The sequence below is a fragment of the Bradysia coprophila genome (genome assembly GCF_014529535.1).
Source record: "Bradysia coprophila strain Holo2 chromosome X unlocalized genomic scaffold, BU_Bcop_v1 contig_79, whole genome shotgun sequence".
NCBI classification, from domain to species: domain Eukaryota; kingdom Metazoa; phylum Arthropoda; class Insecta; order Diptera; family Sciaridae; genus Bradysia; species Bradysia coprophila.
The window spans coordinates 1,052,116-1,065,404 of NW_023503370.1; the positions used below are offsets into that span (position 1 = coordinate 1,052,116).

At 33.8% G+C, this 13,289-nt stretch overlaps 1 long non-coding RNA gene across 1 annotated transcript in view; it reads right to left on the reverse strand.

The window, feature by feature from the left end:
* LOC119070416 overlaps positions 1–13,289 on the reverse strand; it is a 61,834-nt gene that overhangs the window by 24,974 nt on the left and 23,571 nt on the right. Inside the window, exon 2 of the long non-coding RNA XR_005086508.1 lies at positions 4,286–4,388. This is a non-coding gene — a long non-coding RNA (uncharacterized LOC119070416). The remainder of the gene's footprint in view (positions 1–4,285; positions 4,389–13,289) is intronic.

Sequence of the window (13,289 nt, forward strand, 5' to 3'; positions counted from 1 at the left end):
TCGTACATTTGTACAAATGCCTCGCTCCCCATGACTAAACTATTTTTTAAAATTCTAAAAAAAGATACGGGTCTAATATTTAAGCCTTCCGGACCAGAAAAACGCATATTCAGCCCAACATCCCACACTCCCCGGATTCAGAGCAGGCCTAATGTAAAATACATATAGTACACAAAAAGATCTTTCTAAATGTGTTACTGCCTTTGTGATTAAGTCAGATATGAGCTGTACATTCCTTTCAGAATTTTCATTGACGCTACCTAGTGCTTCTTTAACTGCTTGGACACGCATTGTATGTGGCGCCACCATAAGCAAATAATTAGAAATAACCACTTGTATGTCAATGATGCCAATCGACAAAATCAAAAGTGAAACTGAATTCGTTGGTTCAATTGAATGTGGGAAGTAAGTAGGATGTAAAAGTAATGCTCTTTTACAAGGGAGAGAAAATGGACTTTCCGTCAAGCATTTAGAAGTTTAAAAAATTAATTTTTATTGAAAGAAATTTGATACATACGGCGCTGTGTGTAAGGCCAGTTACTTAATAATTCAATAATTCCTGTTATCATTTTAAGTCTTAAGTATGAAGACGAATAAGTAGTGTGACCAGCTGGTAAGCAAGCTGAAATTTGTTAACATTAACTATATGCACGTTCGGAAAAAATGTACAAAGTCATACATTTTAACTATACTTTCTTACAAATAAACACACGGCTTACAAAATACTTATGAACAAGAAATTGACATCTATAATCCGTTTAAGCAATTTTATCAATTGTTTCTGAATTAAATTTTTATAATTGGCTATTACTAGCGAATGGGCTTTGATTTTTACCATAATTAAAAGGAATAAGCTTCACAACAAATCCAACCCTCACTGTCCAGCTCACTCCCACAAAGTCTCGTGTTAAGCAAAATTCATGGTATGATCCGTAGAGGACGAAAATAAAATGTGTTCCGAGAAATGAAAAATAAGTCACTCTGTTGTGCTATCGTCATAAAATTAACCAAAAAAAATATATAAATGGGAATCAGGCTCCCACAGTGGATAAAAAATGATGCAAATTTATTGTCCACCAGTCTGTATGAAAGGACCATACACACGAAATAAAAAAAATAACCGGATTGGAATGAACTAACCGTTTGAAAGGCTTGACTTAAACTAAAAGATAAGACTGGTTTCCGGAACTGATGGTGAAAGGTAAACTCAATTAAAGGAATCTTATCAAGAGTTGAAATAATTGGCATTCCGATAGGTGAAGTTTGACAGTCGATAAATTGTACCTGTTACAGACGGCTGTCATCGACACGACAGCAATAATAAACGACAAGCTTCAACTAATGTGGTCTTATAAACCAAAAAAGCGTGTTCAAAACAAATAAAGTAAAAGATTTCTGAAATCAATCTTTGAAAATATTCGATCTAATGAAGTAATAGATTAAATAGTAAAACTATGACAGGTTAACTCGTCGAATAACTGGTGCTTTTGTGGTTAAAAAAAACTAGCCTTGCCACAGTCGTACCCTTTCAGATCGAACTGAAAGTGGTAATTTAAATGGACCTACAGTGACCATTAATGGCCAGATTTGTATCGAGCTCCTCGCCACAGTCGTACCACAAGTTTATCGAAATAAAGGAATTGATCGCTGAAAAACAGTGATTGACGAAAGGAAATTTAGAATTTGATCGCAGTAGAAGGAAAACATTTCTTAATATTTTTGGAAAAGGAAAATACTTTTTTTGATACCAACATTGAAAAATGATACTTTCGCCCCGCATATGAGGGGCGAAAGTAAAAAAATGCATCCCACGGGGAGAAAGTACTTAACGAAGAGCGAACGCAACTGAACGAACAGCGAAAGTGACTGACGTCACAGAAAATGAGAGAAATGAGTCGAGTTGTCAACAAAATCCGCTCATATTATGCAGAATACTTTGATCAAAATTGTAAAACACTGTGCGCCAGTGTTCTTATTGAAATTAGCATACAAAGTTGATACTTTTTGTTACTGAATGATTTGTTAGTTATATCTTAATTTTTGTGTGTGTTATTGTTGTGATGGCTAAATTATTAAATTATTCATATACCAGGGGGCTGCCGCCCCCTGGACCCCCGCATTTTCTGGCTAAATGCCTTTTTATTTCAACATTTTGTTGCGATGTTTGCGATACGTATCAATTTTCAATGTTGGTATCAAAAAAAATAGTATGAACGACTCGGGGCAAAAGTAAAAAAATTCAACCTGTGCGATTAGAGCCCTTGCCTTCGGCGCGGGCTCCAACTCTCGCACACGGTTGAATTTTTTTACTTTCGCCCCTTGTCATTCAATGTACTATTTCGTATCTAGTGGTCAAGTTTTCAAATTTAATAATTCTGCAATCGAATTTTCTTTTTCCTGCGATCAATTCTTTGTTTTCCTTCGATCAATTTATCTTTTTCTTGCGGTCACTTTTTAGAATTATCAATTTAAATACTTCCCCAAATTTATCTATGAGAGTTCAATTTGTCAGCTTCGATCCAACGGGGCTTGAGTAAGTCTACTTACCGCTCACTACTGTAGATGGTTGGGAGTAAAAAGGAAAGTGAATTTTAAATTCACGGAAATGAATTAGATATAACTTTTCCTTGAATTTAAAATTAAGGATAATCATGAAAAAATTCATGAAATGAAAGAAAATCACGGTTAATTAGCTTTACTTCGCAGTAAAATTGGACGTGTGTGAAAAAACTATTTGCGCTTCGAGCGGCGACTGTTAATTGTGTACACGACTGAAAACATTCATTCCAACCAAAGCACCTAGCAGGGTAATAGAGGTTTTAACACGTCAAATGGAGCAGTATTTTGATACCAATAATACCATTAGCAGTCTTAATGGTAATTTTGCAGTGACATTAAGAAAAAAAAGGTATGGAAATATTCGCATACTATTCTATTTTTGCTATTATCCTGCTAGGTGCTTCGTTCCAACAAATGATTTTTCAACTTTGACACCAAAAAGAGCAATGAAAAATAATTTTTTTTATTGATCCTTTAGCGATATTAAGTATTTAACGGTCCTAAAGATTTGATTTTACTTTAAGTTGGACCGATTTAAAATAAGTTGTCAGAAAATTAATATTGTCGTCCCTTCCGACGCATCTACCAAAAAATTATACTTTTCGAAATATCATAAGAACAATAGAAAAGTGTACTACTGCTTCTATGACTATTTGAAATTGTACCATAAGTGATTATTGAAATCGAATCTGCGAACTGTTTAAATACTTTTTGTAAAAAAATAATCTCACACCAACACTTTGGATGCCATAAATTTACGAGATGAATGCGAGTACAACAATGAAGGAATTGTCGATATAATACGCAAAGGATTGACTAAAGAGGGAATTTTGTACAAATGTTGTCGCATAGCTACAGCAAACATCTCCAAAAAATTAATGCTTAAAAGTGTATGTTGTATTATATACTCCCGCACGAAATGGAAAAGCTTGATAAATTCTCATTATTATACCCACATACTCAATAGCATTTTATTCGAAGCATCCGCAACAAATGCAAAAGTTCATCCATTCGACGATAGATGTCGAAAACCGTTAATGATTTTTTCCGTAGGTTTTATATATATAGTGTGTAGAAAAACGAATAAAAAAAGTCGCGACGTTAAATTTTTTTCCGCCAGCGAGGACTATGCGAGGACTATAAGTGCAATCGTTTTTAGCTTTTTCAGTGCGAAACATTTTTTGTCCCAGTGTGATGTGTTTGATGCAGGACCGTTTAAATAGAGGCTTAGGTGAGTTATTGTTCATAAATTTGCTATAATTATTCACGTTATTATGATTTCGATAAGCGAAATTTTAAAAATTCGCAGATATGTTCCTTTTTGCGTAGACTTTAATTGTGTATAAATACAGTGAATGGTTATTAAGTATACGACAATTTGTTGAAATTAAAAATGGCTACTTTCGTTCAGTGTAATACGTAATTATTGTAGGATGAAATTGTCGAATTTTGTTCACAAAAATAATATTTGTTATGCTATGGAGTTATTATATGGTGCTATGCTATATACTTGCCTCCGTCTTCCATAATTATTATAATTATACTCATACAGCCGCCGGGTAAAGCTTAAAACATGCAAAGCACTAAGCAAACACAAGACGAAAAGTGTTTTTATTATCTGTAGTTTTACAACCTTTTACAAGCATGGAATTATTTGAAAGCATTTTATTGATAAGCGAATAAGTATTCAGGAAGCATTATGTTTAGGAAGTTATTTATTATTTACATGAGGTACCATGCTGCCGAGTGTTGAGTATCGTTGATTCGTTGAATATAATACATATCGGGGTATCACAATTACTATGTTGGATGGGTTGACTGACTACATCCTGCAATGAAAGAAAAACAATTATTGATATTCGTTTTACTACAATATGGCTAATTTAACTTATAAGAACGTTTGTCTAACTATTTGTCTTTACATAAATATTGAATTAACATCGGAATTGTAATTCTAATAGTTTCATAAGTTCATTGAGAACAGTATACAGCGACTGACTAGATCTATGATTTAGTTGGAGGTATTGTTTTAGATAAAGTCATTTCGAAGTAAAATCTTCAGTCAAATTTTGATAACGATAACTGGCATCAACCTAATAGCAGAGTATAACTTTTGCTTGTTGATCGTACAAAGTGAACTGAAGTACTGATGCTTTATTACCTAACAGGTAGTTAAACCATAGAAGAAGGTTGTAATAATAACTAACAGTTGACGCGGCTTTTTGCCAGCGGCGCGAATCTACTTCCTTACACATCCATTAATTACTCAGGTTATTGGTATCTTTTGACCAGGATTACCAATCAACATCGTGAAAAGCGGCGAAGAATTTTCTCAAACTGTTTGAAGATCTACTTGCAAAGCTATGATAACGATAAACATAAAGGACCAACACATTCAATTAGATTTATACTCGTAGCCCCTTTTTGAATTTAAAAAGTGAATTCAATAGGTAAGATTTTCCACCAGATGATTGATGGGAACTTTCTAGTAATAACAGCAAAAAATTTATAAAATTAGTACAGTTGATAGAGAGAGGTCGCATAAATTATAAAACCCTTGTAATAAATAAGACTGATTCCACGTGAACGTCCGACCCATCAAATCTCCTTTCCACAGCAACTTTCAAAGTCAAAAATTACGGACATTGATTCATAAAACTTGTGAATTTTCAATCGAGATGTAGCTCACGTAGATCATATTACATTCTCAAAAGAAAATGTGAGGGATGGCGCTGTCACATGGAATGAATCGACTATATTTATTATCATCTGGCTAATGGCGGCAACTCTTTACATTAAGTTGAATATCCCGAAATATTCTAAACGATTGCAATGAAAACGAATGCATAAAGTTTCTTGTAAAATTCAACCCTTCCGTTCGTAATTTTGTATTCATCACGCATCCACTTGCGCACAATCGTTATCGTGAAAAGAGATTTTCCATTTTCCCTTTTCCATGTGTAATTATATTTTTCGACAAATTTGGTTGTATGAGTACAAGCTAGAGCGAATGCGATTTTATACACTCTCCATAGGATGTAAAAATTAATTTAGCATATTGGACTTTATTTCTGCGACTGCGATACACACATATTTACCATGCCATGCCATTTACACATGAATTTCTATTTGTTATAGAATCTGCGTGAAGCGAGTTTATGTGGCATGGAAAATTTTCTAATTCCAAATGTGTAGTAGTGGCTTTGCAATTTATAGAATGTTTAAACCATCCACCTCAAATTTATTTAAATAATCAATGGTGTGCAAAATACACATCATAATGATATATGATTACCGGGCATCTGTTATAGCAACGACATCAAAAATTGTTTTAATTGTTGAAGAGCTTTCGAAGACATACATGTTTTTGCGTCTTGTTATCTGCGAAAGAAACAAAGGATGACCAACAACGAAACTGGTGATATGGGTAATGCACAGCAAATAGTCATTTAATACTATTCGCACCCTGCTGTATCATTTATTATTCCTTGTGTAGTACAAACGGGAACAAAATCAGAATTCATTTTTCCTGTACAAAATAATTGCCACATTCCACGACACATTACTGACTATTACTAATAGAAATAGCACAGTCTCCATAGTATACTTCATTCAAACAAAACAGTGCCAATAGCACCAACCGAAATATTGATTTTATGCACGCCAGCACACACAAAAACGAATAAAATCAATCGTCCACGACAGATACGTAAATAATTGCCGAAGAATCTGATAGTAGTTTTCGCTTGAAGAAAGAGTAAAAATAAAAGAAAGAAAAAAATGCAGCTTCATACGAACTCTGAATGCAAGCAAACATTGAATCATCGAATGTCGATGAGGAATTACACTTCGATCAAAATGTGACGAATCACTATACCAGTGATCACTGTGATGCAATGGATAAATGGAAATTGATATTATTGTCGAGTGATTCGTTGTGGTTTATTGCCTTTTTTACTCTTTGAGAATTACCATATCTCCAAGTATGTGTAACCATCATGGCATGAAGATCTGGTACTAGATGTCATCCTGTGGTTGAGGTTTTTCATGGTTCAAACACTTCATCAATTTCAATCTATTAAAACTTAGATTTTTCTCGGGGTATGATACAAATTCTTCCTGTGGGAATTGTGTAACTTTACAAACGTTTAAAATACATTCCTTTTTCCTCAGTAACTAGACTAGATTAAATTTTCAGTTTTATCGATGAACTATGTAATGTAATATACAGTGCAACAAATTTATCGCAATTTTATTAGCTGCGCGGGTACACACCACTTTTAATAATTGCATTCACAAAATAATTCACCACATCATCATGGCAACGATAATTTTTTGTAAGAGAAGTGAAACCGCCATGTTATCATCAAATGTGGTGTGTCACATCGTCATCCGCGTGACCTCCACAAACTTACAGCTTTGCGTAAAGCCCCGCTACTGTAGCACATCATGACGAATGATATATATACCTGCCAGCCGCCAGCCATTTTAGACGTCCACTACGTATACTATACGTCCAGTGCGTTTACTTTTCTGTACCTTACAAGCTACAAGCTTTCTTTTTGTTAAATTCTTAGAACTACATAGTATTGTTTGATATCAACAGTTCAGGAAGTGCAGGTAAATGGAGTCTGTTATACAATTTTATCGAGTCATTTGCTTACTAGCTTTCACTCTCTTTTTTGTGTTTTGTTAGTTTATGTTAGTAAACTGAAGTTTGTCACTAGCACGTTTCCATTATGATTAAAAATAAAGTTTCTATCAATTAGCCTGCACTGATGATTGAAAAACTAATTAATCAAGTTTCATCTACATAGCTTTTTCGATTTGTTTATTTGATTAACCAAGAGAGCGATAAAAACAACATTTGGAACGGGCAACATAAAATTGTTTAAAAAATGAACGCGATTTGTTCCGTTCCGATGTTGATCGGAGGATAGTTTTCCTTGTAATTCTTCGACTTTTATGTTTACTTTTTGTCGAAAGAGAAACAAAAATTGGTATGGTGTCCTATGTGTGTACCATGATGTATTTGCACACAAAAAATAGAGTTGGATGTGTACGAATACGTATATGTTTCAGTGGACATTTAAATGTGTACGGAATGGTAATGGTTACAAGTACTTTCTGAGCCAGTCAGTGGATATTTCTCCTAAATCGGGTAATAAATTTTACCGAAAATTTCTTTCCTTCTGGAAGAGTGTTGTATGTGCTGTATTAGAATCCAGTACATTTTCGGTACAGCTCAAAGTTATTACTCGTTCCACAAAATTATAAAGCTTGATGAATGAGCTGGTGCAGAATGTATGTAGAAAATGTGTCCCTAAAAATTATTGTTATTAGTCTGTAGTCCGTAGTCGGTACACCATTTGCCGACAAAGATGAAAAAAAATGGAAAAACGCAAAATGGAAATGTTGTCTTAATTGCACGCAATTCTGTACGGCATGAAAACCTTTCTATTTGTCTTGACTAATTAACATTTTTCTCCTCATACGCTTTAAGCCATATAATTTAAATCTTCAACGTGAATGTACTCGGGTAAATTAACATTTTAATACCGAAGATGTGTTTGCCATCAACATATGAGTCAAAAAAAAAAGAAAAACAAAAATACTTATGTATAAATATGTACATTTTACATACTCGTTTAATAGAAACGTACATAATTCACATATATAAAATAATATTCCTGCGATGAAACGTTTAATGAACACCATAACATTGTATGAGAGACAGAAAATAATATATTCCGTACTCTTAGTTTTCCTCTGCAGAGGCAACATTTGCATAAAATTTTGTCCACCCACCGCTTTGTATAAAACATCAGGGACTATAATGGGAATAACTCTAGCCATCTAAGTCTATACTCTTTCCTCTAATATTCTGAACCAAATAAAACCAAATAGCTCTCGAGTCTTTACGATCCATAAAGTTTTGCTTGGTTTTAACCCTACATGCCAAATAGAAAGGGTCCAACAGATTAAAGCCAAAATATTCTCCAAATGAATATCTCTACACAATTCTAACATTTATTATACTCCTGAATGTGAACAGATACTATATAGTATTACAGCAATCTGTACATTAGCGTTACGCCAATCTACATAACATGCCCGCATATACATAAACATTCATATATATGTAGAACCATATTATATGCTTTCAAAATACCCTCAATCTATAACATAAAGCTAGAGATATGAAGTACTTATATTTTCCGAAGAGTGAGGAAAATTTCAGCACATTAGGCAGTAATGACTTTTGGTTCAAATAAAACATTGTACAAATACATATTTGCTTACAATTTCTATACCATTTGGAAATCTTCAGTGATAGAACTGAAAATGAATTCATTAATTGCTCTGTGTTTAATTGTTTTTCTCTAAATGAGTTCGATTTGTTTTTTTTCTTTACTCATTATCATAAGTGTTTGTACGAGAGAACGGCGGACCGTAGAAGGTGAGATTTAAGCATTATAATTTTGATGTTTAACTAGCAATTTATTTTTATTAATTGATCAATTATAAAATTAAAAAGTTAAGAAAAAAACGCGAAACCTTGTTATTTGTTACGTAGTTATGTAATCTACTAGATTTGGAGAATATTTTTTCATTTTCCTCTTTATATCTAGATCGACGATCGACGTAAAGTAATATAAAAAAAATCAATTGTATCACAACAAATCTATCTTAGAAATGTTTTTCTGATTTGATTCCCTTTTCTGCTTCTTTAACCTTATACTTATCTACTATGCCTTGAAGTACTAGATTTAGTTGAAAATCGTACATACAGTGAACGTAATTCTATGCACATGCGAAATCTAGTACTTCAAAAAGTATGAAACATTGAAAAACACTGATAGTGACATGGTCTATTTTTGGAAAATTGATTTGAATTTCCTAAGAAATTTGTTTTGGTACATTTTGGACAATCTTAGGAAATTTTATAAAATCTCATCGAATTTTGTAAAATATCAGAAAGTTCAGTGAATCAATTTTCTAAAAATAAGCCCTGATTGAGAAATTCTGAAAAAAGTAATAATTAGAAAACGCATCTGTAAATGTTCGTGTGAAATGGCGACACTGTCCACGTAATGCTTAAAATGTCTATACCTGATTATGTTGTGTATATAATTTTTTTATTGACATTAGTAGAGGGCAGCGCCATGATTAAGAATCACATAATATTAAAATCGAGTGTACGGCAAAATTTTGAGATAGACGAATTCTTCTTTGTTTGGGACCTAGGTCAATTTTTTTTTGCTCTAAATTTGTATTGCTCAGTTAGCCTAGAGTCTCACCTTTCCAACGATACCAAACATGCTGTGTTTGAACATGGTCAAGTAACTTTCTTCCAAATTTAAGGGATTATGTGTTTCTTAATCGCGGGCTGCCCTCTACTAATATCAATAAAAAAAATGTTAGGTATGGACATTTTGAAGCTCACAGTGTGCCGCTCGTGCTCAAAGTTTGAAAAATAAAGGTTGACCAAACTTTTACTGAGGGGAAAAACCATTTAGAGCTTCATTGATACTGTATGAATAAATATTAGACGTGTAGCTTTCTACGCCCAGTCCACCCGTCGAAGCCTATGTTTTGGTCTCAAGATGTAGAAAATTCGCTTGTCAATTGTCCTGTTCGACAATCCAAAAAATATTACAAAATATATGCATCATGGAGCATATTACCCGAAAATTCAATGTTCAGCGCACGGTGGCTTAACTTACTGTAATTTTTCATTTATTTAAAACTGAGCCACATCTTTCCACATTGTTCTAGAATATTTTTTTTGTCCGACATGATTCTAATCGATAATATGTTCGTTCACATACATTCGTGAAAAACTTTTCGTTTCATGTACTAACGAGCAATTAATTGAAGGACATTGTTGATTTTATTATCCGCTATCCGTAAATAAGGGGAGCTAGGGAAATAGACAAAAAGTGCACATTTTCAACAGCTGCACTGTAAGAACTTAAATATTATTTTTTTGGAATTGGAAAAACATATTCGCAAATAATAACTGCGAAAGAACGCATGTCTATTGATTGTTGGAATTTTTGGGAGTTGTTTTATAATCCTAGACTACGCTGTAAAACGCGTAGCCTTATTTACATTTTTGTTGTTTACATGGGGACTTTTATTGCAAACTTGCATGTTCATAAATTTCGGTAGATATTTTATTGAAAGCTCAACTAATTATACAAAGCAAATTACTTTTAAATTAACTCCATTTTGTTGAAATTCACAAACAACATTTTATGTGTCTAACAGAACAAAAGCCACATAAACAAACCAAAAACTCATTTAACATAAATTTTATGTTATTTAGAGAATATTCTATTAAATTTTCGAAAACTCCACTAGAAGTACGTCTATTTTGTACACTAAAACCCTCCTTCATTTAAAATAAAACTCTTTATACATGTGGCAAGTCTGCATATATATATAGAAAAATAACGGAAATAATATTTGCCTTAGTTTGGTAATATTTTGCTAAAATTATAATGCCAGTTCAACTTTAAAATTCATTATTAAATCCACTCTACACTATGCTTTATATTACTGTGGAAAATAATCCGGTTATATAAGTTTTAAGTCCATAAGTGTATGATTTAAAACATACATGAAAACTATAAAACATTTTATTTTTTAGTAAAGAGCATAAAACAAGTTTATGTTTATCTCTATGGTGATCATTATCGCCACTATATTTCGAATTAATTTCATAAATAAATTAGTCTCCAAAATAAAATTTTCCGATTTTCCAAGAGAATTATTTACGTAAAGGTAAAATCTAACTTTCATTTCATTTTAATTAGGAAACCGTTAATACGTAATACGTAATACGTGAATAGCTAAAATCGATTATTTTTGAATCCGCGATATCGCGTTTCTTCACACAAAAATGAATCATATCGTCATCTCAACTGATGACTAATACCTTTAGGAATTCACTTGAGAAATGTAATTGTCTCACTGTATACCAGCTAGAAACCAATTAGAATTTGGACAACAATCAGCTCATTTTTACAGTATTACAGTCACCTCAAAATAGTTAGCAAGTAATGCATGTCTTTGGTTGCTTTTCTTAAATTCTATTGTCTCAATTTTGTTTTGCTTGCATCTAGCCAAATGAAAACACAGAGTTCACTGACTTGGTTTTATTGTTGTTCCATGCATTCGGTCTCTTTCAAGACCATTTTCAAGGCTAAAACAATAAAATTATGAACCGAGTGTTCCACTTTTAACATTAGAAGAAAGCTCTTCTGAAACTTACAATTAATTACGTATCGAATATCACAGCAGTAAATCGTTTTAACTTAATTTCTGTTCCTTAAATTGTATCTTGTTTTTGTGTTGCGATTTCGATTGTTATTGTTGACACCACCAGTGTCAACCGCCAAAACATCTGTTGCATTTGCCATTCCACTTGTTCCATACGAAGGTTGTAACGGAGGGTTTATCGTGGCAGGTTTTGAATTCGATTTAATGATGTTGTAGAAAACCGGGCTGATGTGTGCTGCATCGGATTTGAAATTGACCGTTTGATTGCCGTGTAAAATGATTTGATTAGCTTCATGAACCTTGAGAGCGCCTTTCTTCCTTACTTTCTTCAAGATTTCTTTTCGAATGAAATCAAATTCGTGGTGATTCGGACCAGTGTCAACCACATGCTTAACCAATGCCGTTTTCTTTGGATATTTTTCTTTATTTTTGACATCAGACTCGTGAGTTTTGAACCGATCGCATAAACACCATGTCGTTTCTCCAATGTAGAACTTTCCGCATATTTTGCATTGCACTCTGTACACTACGAACGACTGTTGGTCTGTGGTGAGTTTCTGCTTCATATCCGTGAACATTTCACCAACTTTAGCCATTGGACGCGGAGCTACCACCACGTTGGGTGCTATTCTGGTGATCTTTTTCGACAGTTTTTCCGATAGCTCTGCAACATACGTCATGCCAACGAATTGTTTCGGTTTTGCAGTTACAAAGGCTGTCGAATTGGCATTCGGCTCAGTAGCGGTATTGTCCAGTTGGGAAATATCAGGCGATTCATTAACAACGATGATCGCCGATTCATTCGCCACTCTGCTTTGGGCGGTAGTTGTGTGATTAATGAATGGATAACTCACCATGTTGCTGGATCCGTTGCGTTTCACTGAGCTGTATACTTTTCCGATCAAGTCATCAATGGTTTTCCCCGGAAAATTGTTCTTTTTCAGAATTCGGTGGATGGTCTCTTTGTTTTCTTTGTGAAACGATGAATGACTCAAGCTAAATACACGTCTCACCAAGGCCATTGCCGTATTCAGGATCATATTTCTCGGGTGTTTGGAATAGTAATTCAGAAGCCGGTTTGATGCGATGGGTTTGTGGAACCATTTTGTTTTGATTTTACTGCCACAGTTGTAGACAGTTGTGTCCAAAAATTCGATAGATTTGTCGTCTTTCTGAATTTCGACAGTGAATTGCACCAATGGATCGAACGAGTTCAGCTTATCTTGGACCATTTGAATGGATTCTCTTTTTATGGCGGTCAGATGATCATCGACGTAGGTAAACCAGAAATCGTGTTGGACATCCAAATCCTGCAATGTTAGTTCCACAATGTGTTCGACAACTCTCTCCACAAGAATCGGTGCAAGTGACGACCCCATAAACATGCCACGTTTCTGTCTGTAGAATTTGTCTTCGTAAACAAAGTAGTTGGCTTCGTTCAA